This window comes from Suricata suricatta, chromosome 5 (assembly GCF_006229205.1).
Source record: "Suricata suricatta isolate VVHF042 chromosome 5, meerkat_22Aug2017_6uvM2_HiC, whole genome shotgun sequence".
NCBI lineage: Eukaryota > Metazoa > Chordata > Mammalia > Carnivora > Herpestidae > Suricata > Suricata suricatta.
This window is the reverse complement of record NC_043704.1, coordinates 18,884,286-18,901,745: the sequence shown is the minus strand read 5'-3', so window position 1 is coordinate 18,901,745 and position 17,460 is coordinate 18,884,286. Positions and strand designations below refer to the sequence as shown.

The following is a 17,460-nucleotide window of genomic DNA, read 5'->3' as shown; positions in this document are numbered from 1 at the left end:
CATGATTTTGTCAAATGAATAAATTCCTTCTGTGTCCCTCACAATCATCATTTCCAATTTTTATCAAGAAAACAGTTCAATAAAAATGTGTGTTGGGGTGCATTGTTGGTTAGAAAGAGCAGGGAATACAGAAATAATGGATTTTTCTTTTTCCAGAAAGCAATTCTATATATTTAAAAAAGAGATCTCCAATTAGTGGATCAGGATCTACCAGTATATCTTGGACCTGTATTTGTTAGTTAGATGCTGCCCCGTTTTCCTTCTCTGCCATGTTTCCCTTGCCCAGTTCCAACTCCTCCACCCCCATGAGGCCCAGCATCTGGCAGTTCATCAGAATTTCTATAAGATCAAGAATACAGAGTTGTGTCACCAACAAGGGCTTAAGGACAGCACAATCTATGCCACCATGTGTTCTTAATTATCTCTGGAATTTGATTAGATGACTCCAAAAGGCTGTAGTCTCAACTTTAAACTCAAAGATACGATATCATAAATGCGTTTAATGAGTCTGTGGAATTCTCACATATGCTTTTGTGTAAGTTTATTATTATTTATTATTATTCATGTTAGTCTTTTCCTAATGTAGTTGAATAGATTTTTACATATAAATGAAATAAGCATTATAACTCTCATTGGCTAGTTTTTTAAAAAGTTTTTTGGACTCATAATGGTTTGCCAATAAAAAGGTGAGATTTCTCTCATGACTTAGATTACTTTATACAATTATAATCTCATAGTAATTTCCATTCATTCATTCAGCAAGTATTGATGCCTGTGTTCTAAAAGTTATGCTTTATAAAATTCATAATAAGCATGTTGAATCATCCAAAAACACAGAAAAATATGAATAAAAGCAGTGGCATCATTCCCTCTCCCAACCAACTGGAAGTCTCAGCAGACAAAGAAAATCTGTTGAATGGTTTGTATTTTTATTTTCCAATGAGATCTTGATCATTACATATCTATTATTTGGTCTCTCCACTTCATCCAGACAAAACTTGTTGGCCTGTACGTATGAAAGACTATGATTTAGTTAAAAATCCTTGCTCAGCTTGGGGCACTTGGGTGGCTCAGTCACCTAAGCATCCAATTCTTGATTTTGGCACAGGTCATGATTTCATGGCCCATTGTCAGTGCAGAGCCTGCTTGAAATTCTCCCTCTCCTCCTTCTTTCCATCTCTCTTTCAAAATGAATAAATTCTAAAAACAAACAAAGAAAGAAACTTCACTCATCTTCATCTCATTCTCTGGATGTTGAGAACTATGTTATTAGTTTTTGTTCCTCAAGTAGTTAGCTTTGGAAATACTATAAGCTTTCACTTCTTTTTTTTCCTACTAGCTTTATACATCTCAATTTAAGATAACAACATTATTTCTCTATTCTTTACTGCATCTTGTCTCTCTTCTTCTTGATACCATATTCCATTAACCAAACCTTTACTTTTATATTTTCAAGATTATTGTCATTTACAATCTATCCAGCAACCAAAACCAATCAACTCCCCATATTACTGGAGTAAAAAGGTCCAGATGTTATGAGCTGGAGGGTAGATTTTATAAGTAGGGTTTGGTGAAAAAGCTGTAGAACAGTTGTGTGTCTTACCTGATTCACAAAAGTGAAAGTCTAGGGGTGCCTGGGTGGTTCAAGCAACTGACTTGTGATTTCAGCTCAGACTATGATTGCATGGTTCATGGGATTGAGCCCCTCACTTGATGCTTTCACTCTCTGCTCCTCTCCTGAACTTTGTTTTTCCTTTTCTGTCTCTCTCAAAATAAATAAGTAAATAAATGTTAAAAAAAGAAAGAAAGAAAGAAACAACCCAGCCACTCTAGGGGAGGAAAAAAAAGTGAAAATCTGGCTTCCACCTCCTAAGTGGAGTGAGGAAGGCTGCAGTACTATTGTTTAGAAGTCCTGGGGGTATAAACAAGGAAGACATGGAACATTAGTGCTTGGTGCCTGTTGTTTTCTGGAGAACATTAAGGACCTACAATGGACTAGGGGGGAAATTGCACTGTCCTCTGAGAACAGGGTGAAAGATAAGTGAACATGTTCCATTAATTACATGTAGTCCAAGCAAGGCAGCAAGACAGCTTGAAGCTGCCGCCTTTCCTGCCTAAGGGGATCTCTTACAATAGCGTTCAGTGTAGAGTAGACTTTTGTAAAAGTAGAACTGAGATGCAATCAGCACTACTTATGTCAGAGAAGTTATAAGTGGATGCGCCAGATAAGGGAGCTTCTAAAGAGTTCACAAAAGTGTCCATGAGATAAAGAATAAGCTTTAAACATCTGCCAAATCTAAAGAACATGAAGATAACTTAGAGCCATACCACGAGGGGAAGGAATTTCTGACCTCCTTTGACAGTTGGACCTTCTGATGTTCTGACTCCATGGATTTCAGGAACAAAAGACTGGGGAAGAAGGTAAGTGAGAAGGAAAACAGAATCCCACCTCCCCACCTTTCTGGATGTAGGCTCACATCAAAAGATAATGCCAAATACTGGGTGGGACTGTTGGAAAGGAAAGAAGTCTTATATTGAAAAGAAAGTTTAAATGATCATTGAAATTATGAGCATTCTAATGTCTCGATTAAGATTACGCTGTGTTACTTAACAATTTAGAGGGAACTTCTGCCTTTTATGACTTGGAAGTATCCAAAGAAGTAATGTCATTTCTACTTTTCAACCAATTGCAAAAGAACATTTTCCCCCCAGTTTTTTGGAAGGACAGCAACAGAAAAAAAAAAGTATTTTGAATATATCCCATGAGTTCCCATTCTAAATGCACTACTGTTGTTATAGTAAATGTTTAATTGGAGTCCAAGTATTTTCTAGCATACATATAATTCTTTATGGGCTCAATCTCACAAACCCATGAGTCACTTATTAAAGACTGTTTTCAATGCATATTACTCAGCCATAAGAAAGAAGAAGATCTTGTTATTTTCAACAACATGGATACAGCTAGGAAGTATAATGCTAAGTGAAATGTCAGTCCGAGAAAGACAAATACCATACAATTTCACTGACACGTGAAACTTAAAAAACAAAACAAACAAGCAAAGAAAAAAATTGGTAAGCAAACAAAACCACTCTTAAATACAGAGAACAAACTAGTGGTTCCCAGAGGGGAGGTCAGTGGGGATGGGTGAACTAGGTGATGGGGATTAAGAGTACACTTTATTGTGATGAGCACTGAGTAATGTACAGAATTGTTGAATCATTATATTGTGCACTTGAAGCTGAAAATTTAAAATAAAATAAAATAAAATGACTATTTTCAGGTCATAGGTAAATACATTGTCTTTTCGTACAGCTCATTGTTTCAAGTGATTCAGTATTTTAATTTATTCATATTTGAGATTCCGTATTTGTGCATTCATTTTCAAATATTCTTTTTAGGAATTTCTAATTATTTTTCTTTTTTTAATTTAATTTTTATTTTCTTAAAGTTTATTTATTTTGAGAGAGAGAAAGACAGTGAACGTGCACGTACACTTGTGCAAGTGAGCAGGGGTGGGCAGAGATAGAAGGAGACAGAGAATCCCAAGCAGGCTTCATGCTGTATCAGTGTGGAGCCTGACACAGGACTGGAACTCATGAACCATGAGGTAATGACCTGAGCCAAAACCAAGAGTCAGACTCTTAACCCACTGAACCACTCAGGTGCCCCTAATTTTTCTCTTTTATTGCATTATTTGCCTACATCATATTTTTCCCAGACACCTCATTATAAAGATCCTCCTTTGTTTCTCAGAAAACTTCATTTTGGAATTTTCTTTTCTTTCCTTTCCTTTCCTTTTCTTTTCCTCCTCCACCTCCTCCTCCTCCTCCAATCTGCATTCTTTCCTCTTTAGTTCAATTATACTTCTGATATTATGGGACTTCCTTTTTATTGCTCTTCTAGTTTACATGCACTGGTTTTTGCTTTCTATGTCTTTTCTTTTCTTGATTTGTTGCTTAATTTGTTGTATATATTCTATATATTCTTGAATAACTTCTTAAGAAGATATAAATGGGAATCAAAAATTTCCAACAAACAAAAATCCAGGATCAGATGCCTTCACAAGGCAATTCCACCAAACATCTGAAGAAGAATTAACACCTATTCTTCTCAAAATATTCCAAAATATAGAAGAGGAAGAAAGATTTCCAAATTCATTCTATGAGGCCAGCATTACTTTGATACTGAAACCAGATACAGACACTACAAAAAAAGAGAACTACAGGCAAATATCCCTGAATGAACATAGGTGCAAAAATCCTTAAGAAAATATTAGCACAATGAATCCAACAATACATAAAAAAATTATTCACGATAATCAAGTGGGATTTATTCCTAGGATGCAAACGTGGTTCAATATTCACAAATTAATCAGTGTGACACATTATATCAACAAAAGAAAGGATAAGAACCATGTGATCATTTCAATAGATGGAGAAAAAGCATTTGACAAAGTATAATATCCATTCATGATAAATATCCTCAGCAAAGTAAGTTTAGAGGAAACATAACAAAAGGTATATATGAAAAACCCATAACAAACATTCATATATGAGAAAAACTGAGAGCTTTTCCCCTAAGAAAGGGGAACAGGAATAAGACAAGGATGTCCACTCTCACTATTTTTATTCAACATAGTAGTCGAAGTCTTAACTACATTAATCAGACAACAAAACCAAATAAAAGGCAGACACATTCATAAGGAAGAAGTAAAACTTTGAATATATGATACGATATATAGAGAGAAGACTCTGGCAAAAACTATTAAACTGATAAATGAATTCAGTAAGGTTGCAGGATATAAAATCAATATATATAGAAATCTGTTGCATATCTCTACACTAATAATAAAGCAGCAGAAAGAAAATAAGAAGGCAATCCCATTTACAGTTGCACCGAAAATAAAATACCAAGGAATAAACTTAACCAAGGAGATGAAAGACCTATATTTTGAAAACTATAAGACACTTATTGAAGGCATTGAGGATGATACAAATGAGTGGGAAGATAGTTGATACTCATGGATTGAAAGAACATATCGTTAAAATATCCATACTACCCAGGGCGATCTGCAGACTTAATGCAATCACTATCAAGATACCAACAACATTTTTCACAGAACTAGAACAAGCGACCCTAAAATTTGTATGGACCACAAAAGACCCTGAAAACCAACCCAATTTTGAAAAGGAAGAGCTAAACTGGAGGTGTCACATCCTAGATTTCATATTATACTACAATTCTGTAGTCATCAAAACACCATAGCACTGGCACAAAAATAGACACATAGATTAATATAACAGAATAGGGTGCCCAGAAATAAACCCACAATTTTATGGTCAATTAATCTTCAACAAAGAAGGAAAGGATTTTCAATGGAAAAAAGACAGTTTCTTCAACAAACAGTGTTGGAAAAACTGGATTGATACATGCTGAAGAATAAGACTGCACCACATTGTTACACTACACACAAAAATAAACTCAATAAACACAAAATGGATTAAATACCTAAGTGTGAGGCCTAAAACCATAAAAATCCTACAAGAGAGCACAGGCAGTAATTTTTATGACATTGGCCATAGCAATATTTTTCTAGATATGTCTCCTGAGGCAAGGGAAACAAAAACAAAAATAAACTATTGGGGCTACGTCAAAATAAAAAGCTTCTGCACAGCAAAGAAAATATCCAACAAAACTAAAAGACAATCTACTGAATAAGAGAAGATATTTGCAAATGACTTATCTGATAAACGTTTGGTATCCAAAATATATAAAGAACTTATACAATTCAACACTGAAAAAATCATGAAGACATGAAGAGACTTTCTCCAAAGAATTCATATAGACGACCAACAGACACATGAAAAGAAGTGTAACATCATTCATCAGCAGGGACATGCAAATCAAACCAATGATGAAACATCACCTTATACTTGCCAGAATGCCTAAAATAAGAAACACAAGAAACAGCAAGTGTTGGTGAGGATGTGGAGAAAAAGGAACACTTGTGCACTCTTGGTGGGAATGCAAACTGGTGTAGCCACTATGGGAAACAGCATGGAGTTTCCTTAAAAAATTAAAAATAGAACCACCATATGATCCAATAATTTCACTACTGGGTATTTATCCAAAGAATATGAAAACACTAATTTGAAAAGATATATGCATCCCCATGTATATTGCAGCATTATTTACAATAACCAAGGTATGGAAGCATCCCAAGTGTCCATCAATAGATGAATGGATAAAGATGTGGTATGTTTATGAAGCGAGTATTACTCAGCCATAAAAAGGAGTGAAATCTTGACATTTGCAACAACATGTATGGAGCTTGAGAGTGTAATGCTGAGTGAAATAAGTCAGAGAAAAACAAATACTGTATGATTTTACTCATATGTGGAATTTAAGAAACAAAACAAATGAACAAATGACAAACAGACAAGCCAAAAAAACCAGACTATTAACTATAGGGAACAAACTGATGATTACGAGAGGGGAGGTGAGTGGGGGCCTGTGAAGCACAGAGTAATTTATAGAATTGTTGGGTCACTGTGTTGGGTATACCTGAAATAAATGTAACACTGTATGTCAACTATACTGCAGTTAAAATTTGTAAAAAAGGGGAGTAAGCTTTTGGATTATTTGCTGGTCTGAAAATGCCTTACTCTTCAGTGATAATTTGATAAATTCATTACCTGGGTTTATCAGCCTATATAAATTAGATCATGCTGCTTTGACAAATAGCCCACAAACCTCAGGGATTTAACAATAAAAACTTAGTTTTTCCTCAAGCTACATGTCCAGTGCAGATTGGAAAGGAGTTCTGCTCATTATAGTCAGAGTCCCAGTGCAATGGGGGATCTATCTCAACAAATACTTCTGCTACTGCTATTACTGAGGTAGGGAAAAGGTAGCATGATACATTATCTCTCAGAAAGACCACCTGGAAGTGACATACATACTCACGTCCACCTTATTGGTCAAGAAACTCACATGGATACACCGACCAGAGCAGATAGAAGGGAATGTGACACATCATGGATGCTTCGCCCGGAAGTATATATGACTTTCACTCGTATTTAATTGGTCAAGGCAAGTGTCAACACCTTTTTTAGTATTAAAGAGAAAAGTGCAATTCTACAACATGCCTAGAAAGAGAAGAGAGTCAGATTATTTGTGAAAAGTCATAGTACCCATCTGTGGCTTAGCAATGAGTTTCCCTTTGATTTCCAAGGCATTATCTCATTGTCTTCCAACACCCAGTAAACTTTTTAACTGCTGTTCCTTTGCATGTGACCCAGGCGTCCTGATAGGGTAAGATATTAGATTTTTTATTTTAATCTCTGGTGTTATACAATTTTATGATCATGTTATTAGCGTGAATTTTTAAAAAATTTCTTTTACTGGGCATTGAGCAGAACTTTTAAGACTGAAGGCTTGCATCCTTCATTCTGAATGGATTCTTCAATGATTTCTCCAATCTTTATCCTCTCTTCATTTCTTTGTTTTCTCATTCTGGAATCCCTACTAGCTTAGTTAAAAGTGAAATAGAAGTTTGAAAGTCTTCCATGAAAGATCAGAAAAATGATATGTAGTAGTAGACAGTTCTATATACTGAGGTGAGTGACGAAAAAGATCTGTTTCATAGGTCCAAAAAGCATCATGAAAAATAAGAAAGTCACTATACTTTCAATTGTTTCAACAACTGCTATAACGCCACCATCTTAATGCCTTTTTCACCAAAATATTTCAACTCAATATTTTATCAGGGGTGTGAGGACTGAAATTATTTAAAAAGTAGAAAAGAGTAATTATTACTTAGCATAATAGAAATTATTGTTTACATAAATCTATGCCAGAAAATCAAAATAATAAGTGTCACATTTTAAATACAAAATAATTATTTATAGATATAAAGTCTACAAATTATATTACATTTATTTATCACTTATACTCAGTATCAATGATGCAGGTAAACCAAGTAATAATGGCAGTGAATGAAAATAAAAGGATAATTATTATCTGTCTAAAAAGAAGTCCAGAGGTATGGGCCTACTATTATTTTGAAAGTTAAAACAAGATCACCAAGGAGCACAGCTCCTTATAGTCTTCCGTTTTACTCCCCTTAGACGGTTTGTTTTTCTAGGGGATGTGGGTCACTAATTATAATAGTATAATAGATGGCAGTAATTAGGTGATGTAAAGGAAAATGGCTAATGCATTTCCTAGAAGTCAAAGTTACAAACTATGCCTAGAATTTTCACCCTAACCAGAGAAGTGCTCTCACTTTGCGGGCCATGTACTGTACGAGACCTACCAAAGTTCAATTAAATACAGTGTTCTTCAAGTGCCAGTTCTGAGATGCATGTGAGACTAGAAATCTTCAGCTCCCCCCTCCTGGACCAGGGAGCAGCTGTCATGTTCTTCTTCAGGAGCAGTAAAGCGATGTCATTTACCCCCTCAGGATCCAAAAGTTAGGATAAACGTTAACTCTAAGGTGTCAGATTCTATTCTCAACATCAGACACCTCGTGGAAGGTCCGATTTCATTGCATTCCAAGAACCAATGCCAGAAACAGGAGCCAAATACAGTTGGATTGACATGAAGGAAATTCTATTCTTGGGGCAACTTAGCAGCCATCAAGGTCCATGGAGCCTGGGATGGAATAAAATTCCAGAGATATGGTGGCAAAAGTTACAGAACACATGTGCCAAGAAGAAAATAGACCATCTTTTGTGATGAGTGCTTTCCCCATTTTTGTTTCTCGTTGCTTAAAAGCCAAATGAAGGCAATGATTCTTTTGCTTTTAATTTTAATTTTAGAACTAATAAAGGATTGATCAGCCCATAAGATAAAACTAGATCATAAATACTATAGCAAAGAAGGATAATCACCAAGTTTAAGCAAGTGTGTGCTTTGCACTTAATGCAACTTTGTTCTGGTATTGTATTCATGTCTGTTATATTCCAGAAGATGTTGTATTTTGACCATTTCCCTTTCACCAGGTACGTGCCTAAAACTCCGAGTGGCATTTTCAGAGACTGGTTTATGAATAAAGTCATATAAGATGCTGGCACTTGTTTACATACCTGAAACCTATTTCAGAATAGCAATTAGTCAGAGGAGAGCTAAGATGAAGAGCACTGATCTCTTGCCTGCCTCTGTCATGAACAGGCTGCATGAATGTTGGCAAGAACCTAAGCACTCTCGACCTTCTCAGCTGTAATGTGGCAGCTTGCTGTCATGTGGTGGCTTTGGACTAGATGGCTAAAGTCTTTCCAATTGCACTAGCACATGATGTCAAGAAGATGCTCTCGGGCTTTCCATGGGTTCATATTCCATGAGGCAACTAGGAAGTGCAGGACAGTGAACTCTCTCCTATTCAGCCTGGAGGCAGCTTTGGAGGCAGAAAGAAGGTAGCTAGTTTTCACCTTGTTTATTCTCTCTTAGCTCACATGTTGTCATTTCTGAGCTAATTTCATGCTCTTATAACTTAGGCATGAACGTTCGGAGAGTTTCCCAGCAGGCCTTGGGTTTGCCTGTTGACTCTGTGAACCCAAAGTCCAGCTTCCTGTGCTTCTTTCACTTCTGTTTTCTTTCCCACATGGTTAAATAATCCTTTGCTGTCATATTTTATTTTCTAATTCTTCCTCAGAGTGACAGGACTATTGTATGCATTATGCTGCATATGAGCGATATGTAAATATAGATTCCTCAAGTACAAACAATTCCAACATACCTTAAAGGAACTCTTTCCTAAGAGCATTAACATGCTTCTACCTTAAAGAGCTAAATCAGATTGTTCTCCAGCATCTCAGCTATGGGGCTGAGAAATAGGAAGGCCCGATTTCTGAGCCCATCCACGAAGAAAATTCTTAGAAAACATTTTATTAAAATTCTCCAGACTAGGGTGTGACTCAGGTCATATGGAAGCTGCTGCAATTTTGCACTATTATCTTCAGATTGGCATCACATGTGGGCTCTTTTCTTCATTTCTGTCTCATTTCATGGGCTGATACTAAATTTCCTGCTGACCCACTTCATCAATAGCTCAAGATACTCAGCAGTTATAGTCTGTATATATATTTATGATTGATCTGTGTAGAACAAATAAAATAAGCACAATTTACCCCATTTTCTATGTATTGTGTTGGAGTTTCTGACCACACAAGATAGAAAAAGTTCTTGGTGGGCCAGCATCAATAAAAGAAGCAAGTATTTACTTGTATTGAATGCCTGTTTTGTGCAAGGGACTATAAAGAAAGCAGAGAGATGCAAGATGTGCTTGTGAAGAGCTCATAATCTGGCAGGGAAATAATCAGTTTATCACAAAAATATATAAAGCCTCTGCGATAGGAGGAATAATGTCCCTGCCCTACCCAAATGTCCATGGCAAAAATTCCTGGGACTTGTGAGTATGTTATATTACCTGGCAAAGAAAAACTAAGATTGCAGTTGGAATTAAGGATGTTCTCAGCTGACCTTAGAATAGGGAGATAATCCTGGATTTTTCAGAAGGGACCAATATAATAACCACAAAGGCCCTTTTCACTTAGAAGTGAAAGAGGGAGGCAGACTAAGAGTTAAAGTGATGCAGAGTGAGAGGAATATGACTCACTATTGCTGGCTTTGAAGATGAAGGAAAGGAGACATGAACCTTCTACTCCAAAGGCTAGAAACGACAGGAAACAGATTCTACACCAGGTCCTTCGGGAGGAATGGAGTCCTGCTAACAGCTTGATTTTAGCAGAGCTAAGAGGATACTAAATGTATGTTGTTTCAAGCCACTAAATTTGTGGTCAGGTGTTACAGCAGCACTGGGAAACTAACAGAGCCCTCGCATGATTAATGCCTACCTAGAGGTTACAACCAGTCACAAGAAAGAGAATGTGCACGGAAGTACTTTTTTGAACTCGAAAGCACTATTGAAATATAGTGTCCATCATAACTACTGTCAAAAAACAAAAACAGTAAAAAGAGGTAAATAATAGTCCTTACCACATAGGGTTGTGATGAGGGTTAAATACATTTATACCTATAAAGTACCTGGGGCAATGTCTGACATCTAGGAAGTGACACATGAATGTGGGCATGGTCATCAGAGGTTAGCACGGTGTAGTTTGGTGTTTTGTGTTGTATCACTTAATTTCAAGTAGTCTTGTATAAGAGCAAAATATGCCACCCCAAAATATGCCTCTTTGGCATAAAGATGATCTTGAGCTGGTGATTTTTAAGAGACTGCATACATAGAGAAGTTCTGACAACTGGTAGAAGATACCCTTTGGGAAAAGATATTTACGTTTATAAGGAAAATCCCCATTTGGAAGTATGTCTCCCTCTTTGTAACAGGAAGAGAAGAATGACTCCAAATCTCTAGGAACTCTTATCAATGGAGAAAGCAATGCTCTACACCTTCAACCTTGCCCTTGTTTACTGTGCTTTTCCTGGTAGCCTTCTTTAACTGGGTTCCAACTCCCCAGCCCCTTCTTTTGTCTTTAGCTGAAGATGTTACTTAAGGCACTAGCTTGGACCATTTCAGGGAGTTATTCAGCTTTCTTGCAAATCTCCCATTTATACAAGACAGATATCATTATTAAACTTTTGTTTGTTTCTCTCCTGTTAATTTGTCTTTTTATTACGGGAGTGGAACCATGGAGGGAAACTTATTTTTCCTTACCTCAGTATAGTTTAGAGTAGTTCAGTTCACGTCAGTGTATTGCTAAGAGCGTAAAACCCTACACCTGTTTACTTGAGGTCAAATCCTGGTTCAGTCACCAGGCATGGGAGTTTATTAGTTTTAAGCTCTCAAATTCCCTAAGCTTTATTCTCCCTTCTCTTGAATATTAAGTGAACATGTAAGTCATATATTACTTGTATATCACCATTTAGTTAGGAAAGCAGAAATATTTGGTTTTTTTTTTAAATGGTTTTTATTTATTTTTGAGAGACAGAGACAGTGAGAGCAGGGGAGAGTCAGAGAGAGAGGGAGATACAGAATCTGAAGCAGGCTCCAGGCTCTGAGCTGTCAGCACAGAGCCCTATGCCGGGCTCGAACCCACAAACCGTGAGATCACGACCTGAGCCGAAGCTGGCTGCTCAACTGACTGAGCCACCCAGATGCCTGGAAAAGCAGAAATATTTGTAACTGGAGCCCAAAGAATACAAGAATACCAGGCTCCAGGGGTCCCAAAAAGACCAGGCTTAGCTACTCACAGCAGACAAAATCCAAAGGTGGAGAGACCAGCAGCGGCAAAACAAAAAAGGAATTTATTTCAGAGAGGACAACCCGGAGAAGGCAGAAGACTACTTACTATTCCAGAAGATATCTCCAAAGTGCTGAAAATGCTTCTAGGTTAATATAAGGAAAATGTGGAACAAAGACCAGTGGGAAAGTGCAGCTGAGCAGTAAAGGTCAGGTGGAGAATTGTCTTGGGGTCAGTCACTGGTGGGGGTGTGTGTGTGTGTGTCTTGCTGCCTTCAGGGCATTTGTTATTGCCAGAGGGGGTAGTTTTGGTTCTCATCACAAGATGCTTTGCACCCAAGGTCTTTTGCCCCAGACCAGAGATAAGCTAGAAGGAAGAACTTAATCCTTTAGAAGAAACAGACTGAGGTCAAAATGGAGGTAGTTAAGGTGATAATTGGGTCCGTTTTTACATTCTGAGGCATGGAATGCCACCTCCCCCTGTTGCTGGTCTATCCCTGAGTGTGGGTGGCTTCCTGCTGTTGCAGTAATTCTCCGGGCTGCCTCAGATTTTGGGCTCACCAGACCATACCACAAAAGGTGCCGCTGGTTGTATCCGGCAAGAGCTGTTTTTTGTGGAGAGGAAGTTGCCGCAGCCTGAGGCAACCAGCCAGAGAACCTTCTTAGCTTCACTTTCCTTCCATCCCAAGCTCACAGTGCCTCCTTCGGGTTGAACCCAGCCAGACACAAATGAAACCATGCCGCTGTCCCGTCAAACAGAGCAGAGCAGGAGGGGGAAGAAAAGGTCTGAGAGCAAGCTCCAAAGGAACTGCACAGGGGCAGAAAATCAGTCCCTACATTACTGGCTTGTTAGTGAGGACTAAAATCTCTAAACTGTGCGAGGCACTTACACGGCACCCACATGACCATCACATAGTACCTGGTCAATTGATGTTTGTTATTATTGCTATTGCTTTAACTTTAATTACATAAGTAATGGCAGTGATGTTTGACTGTCTACATCATCTAGGACTGCAAACTATTCCAAATGCTTTCAAATCTATTACTGTTTCCTCTGGAGGAAGATTATCAATGTGCTGAACTCTGTAAGGTAACAAAATGTGGAAGAATGCTCTGGACAGAACTCCATTAGGGACACTGTGATAAGAAATAGTTATTTGGTCTTTGGTTCCTCATCCAGAGCTTCTAAAACACTAAAAATTTCCTCAGTGATAATGGTGGGAGGAGCAGCATACGTTATTCTCAGCCATCCCTGAGTTTAGGCAATAGGGTGACTCTTGGTGGGCCCCTAGAGAGCTTCAGGGTCATTGCCCAAGTAACCATGTGACTAGACAGTTCAAAATGTTAGCCCTACCACACAACTTCCAGGGAGGGGAGAAGGGCTAGATATTGAGTTGAATTGCCAATGGTCAATGATTTAATTGATCTTGCCTATGTGATAAAACTTCTATAACACCCAGACAATGAGGTTTGGAGACCTTCTGAGTTGGTGAACACATCAAGATGCTGGGAGGGTGGTGTGCCTGGGGAGGGTATTGATGTGCCAAGTCTTTCCACCTTGCTCTCTGCATCTCTCCCATCTGGCTGTCCCCAAGTTTATCCTTTAGAATAAACCAGTACAGTAGCCCCCTCTTAATTCTTCAGGGATGCATTCCAAATGCTCTGTGGATGCCGGAAACAATGAACAGTACTGAACCCCAGACATACTATGTGTTTTCCTCTCCGTACATACCTATGATAAAGTTTAGTTCATAAATCAGGCACGGTGAGGGATTAATGACAATAACTGATAATAAAATAAAAGAGAACAACTTTAACAATATGCTGGAACAAAAGTTACGTGAATGTGATCACTTTCTCTCAAATTTTCTTACAGTACTGTACTCCCCCTTCTTGATGCGAGATGATAAAATGTCTACGTGAGGAGATAAAGCAAGGCGAATGACACAGGCCTTGTGACATAACGTTAGGCTCTTACTGAACTGCTGACTGTAAATCAGAAGAAGGATCACCTGTTTCTGGAATGCTGTTGACCTGAAACCGTGGATGTCAAAACTGCAGGTTAGGGGCAGACTACTATAACGATAAGTAAAGTGCTTTCCTGAGTTTTGTGAGCTGTTCTAGCAATGCTGGACCTGAGGAGGGCATCATGGGAACTTTTGATTTATAGCTGTTCAGTCTGAAGTATGGGAGTTGTAGGCTTTGTAAATCAGCCGCTGAAGAAGCGGGCAGTCTTGTGGAATTGAACCCTTAAATCTGTGGAGACTGATGCTAACTCTAGGTATTTAGTGTCAGAGAGCTGGAGAAGGGTGCTGGAAAAGACACCATGGATTTGTTGTCAGGAGGAAGAAATCCTCTCATTTAGTGTCAACTTGTTAAGACTAAACAGCACAGAGGGACACAAACTTAACACAAGGCGACTATTGCAAACAAGCCTTCTCCTCTTTCAGTTCTACGGCCTCGCTTTGAACACATGTTGGTGAACTGTACAAAGAGCTTTTAAATCATCTTTTGAGAAAACTTAATAATAGTACTTTGGCTGTCTCCTGAGTTTATTTAAGGAACTTATCTACTATATTGTCAGCATGGAAAATGTAATGTCTTGCCAAGTAAAATATACACACAAGTCTTTGGAAAAGTGTTTCACTTCTATCTTGTTTCACATATATGTTTAGTGTTTGCATTAAAAAGACTCTTATGTGGAGTTCTTTCACTTTATTCCACTTTTCATTCTTCTCAAAACATCCACGTTGTGTCTGAGATTCTAGCTTAGTTTAGCCTGAAAATTCTTGGGTGTGTATACTGACTACTGTTGTACCTGTCTTTCAGTATTTCTGCTGAGTTCCAGACCCATATTTAACTACTTAATGGGTGTTTTTACTGCATTTTCCAACAGAATATCATACCTAGAAAGCAGCTTATTATTGTTAACCTCAAACCATTGTTCTTGCTCCTGTCTTTCATATTTTGGTATATAAAACCATCCTTTCCACTCCTAAGTCAGAAATGAAGAGTCATTTATATGTCTCCCATCCACTTCCTCTTGCTTCTCCCTCCTTCCTGATCCCATCCAAATAGTCACAGTTGAATCTACCTTGTTCAAGAGTCTCCAATCTGTAGTGACATGTGTTGCTAAAATTCTTGTTAATTGTTTATGGTTATTTAATTTTGAGAGAGAGAGAGAGAGAGAGGGAGGGAGGGAGAGCAGGGGAAGGGGGAGAGAGAGAGGGAGACACTGAATCTGGAGGCACCAGGTTCTGAGCTGTCCCCACAGAGCCTGGTGCAAAGCCTGAACTTGTGAACTGTGCTGAAGGTGAGAATTCTTAACTGACTGAGCCACCCAGGCACCCTTCTTTTTACTTTTTTAAATGTGACTTCTAGAAGCTTTGATTAGGTATGTGGTTTGCATTTGGGGCTCAGTTTAAGTGTCTATTAAACAAAAACTGGCATAGAACCTAGACATAATCAAGATGTATTTGGCAATTGAGGCATACTTTTGAAAGAACACTCTGGAATAAGTGTAGATATTTGAATGAGATCAGGGATAAAAACTGAAGGACAATAGATAAAGAAAAATGGATCATACACTCACCTGTGTAGTGGGGACTGAGTTGTCCAAGGAAGAACTAGAGGTCCACATGCTGCTGTAAGCTTATTTTGTTGGAGATAAATATGAATTTGAATTCCAGAACATGAGAGCTGGAGAAGGACTTTTGAGACAAGTGTACAGCTGTTAGTTAAATATGGAGGGATGAATGCAAAAATTGACCTAGGGTTTCACTCAAACCTTTAAAATAATGGCAGGTAAATACATTGTTTGGAAAGCAAGAAATCCACAAAGACACATAGAAAGGGATACGAGATGATAGGAATACAATTTAAAAAAATGAGAGAGAAAATAATAAGTTAGTAATATGTAAGTAGAATAAAATCTTAGACTTTGGTTGGCTATTCTAAGAGAAAGAAGAAAGCATAGACCAAGAAGTGTATACTATGAAGCATTTCAAAAAACATAAAAGAACCATTGGAAGCTAAAAGTATGCTGGCAGAAATAAAAAACTCCGTTGAAGAGTTGAAAGATAACATCAAAGAGACCCAGAAGTCAGAGCAAGAAGACATATAAAATAGGATTAAAAAGATAATAAATAGATGATCAATTTAAGACTTCCAGCATCCCAATAATTGGAGTTGCAGAATAAGAAAATAGAAAAACATAGGAAGAAGAAATCATCAAAGAAAGATATATTTAAAGCAAATTTAGCTATAAATAAGGGGGTTTCCTAATTAGAAGGGCTCACCAAATGTTCTACCCAGTGGGTGAAAATAGGCCTAGACCATGAATCATAATAGTAAGTTTTAGAGCAGTTGAGATAAAGGAAATCTAGAGGCTTCCAGAAAGGAAGCTTTATGTGAGGGATGAAATATCAGAAGGTCATTAAATTTTTTTTTTTTTCCTTTTTCAGATTTTATTTTTAAAGGATCTCTATACCCAACCTGGGGCTTGAACCCACAACCCTGAGATCAAGAGTAGCATGCTCCACCGACAGAGCCAGCTAGGTGCTCCAGTCATCAAATTTCTAGAGAATGTTGGAAACCAGAAGGTACCAGAGAAACAGCTCCAGAACTTTTTGCAAAAATGATCTACATCCAAACGTTTATATTACCTGAAATGAATATCCAGTGTGAAGTGAGGAATAAGATCTTAGGAATGTATGCAAGAACTCAAAAGAAAAATAAAAGGTCTTCCATAGCCGTGCAACTTTTTCAGGAGGTGGATCTGCTAAAACTGAGCAACAGGAAGTGGTTGAGGGAGAGGAAACTAACAAACAGGAAGCCCTGGGATCCAGCACTTGAGGGAGGCAACAGGAATTTCCAGGAAGATGGGAAAGAAGTCCAAAGACTGTGGCTTTGCAGTCAGCATAGATCAATCATGTTCTATTTTGGAGCACATCAGAAGGAATTGAGAAAGATTTTTTTTAAGATTAAATTTTTAAGATGCTTAATGTGTTTAAATGTACCATACCAGGAGGGGATTTATATGCTTGGCACAGCATGTGGAAATAAATCACAGATAAGAGGATAGTAAACTAAACAAAAACAAAGCAAAGCAAATATAAACTTCAGGGAAAGACAAATGGCTTTCAGGAAGGAAAAAATTAATAATTATTGTCTATGCTGCTCAGCTCATGATAGATAACACTGATTATTGCTCCACACAACATACAGTCTAACTATCATGGATTGATGGGCAGAGTGA

General features: G+C 37.8%; 1 long non-coding RNA gene across 1 annotated transcript; it reads left to right on the top strand.

Annotated features, from left to right (window-relative positions):
* Window positions 1–2,226: 2,226 nt before the first annotated feature.
* LOC115292889 lies at window positions 2,227–16,962 on the top strand. The gene is made up of 3 exons (XR_003909207.1): window positions 2,227–2,421; window positions 14,080–14,264; window positions 16,667–16,962. It is a non-coding gene; the product is annotated as an uncharacterized LOC115292889 (long non-coding RNA).
* The last annotated feature ends 498 nt before the right edge of the window (window positions 16,963–17,460 follow it).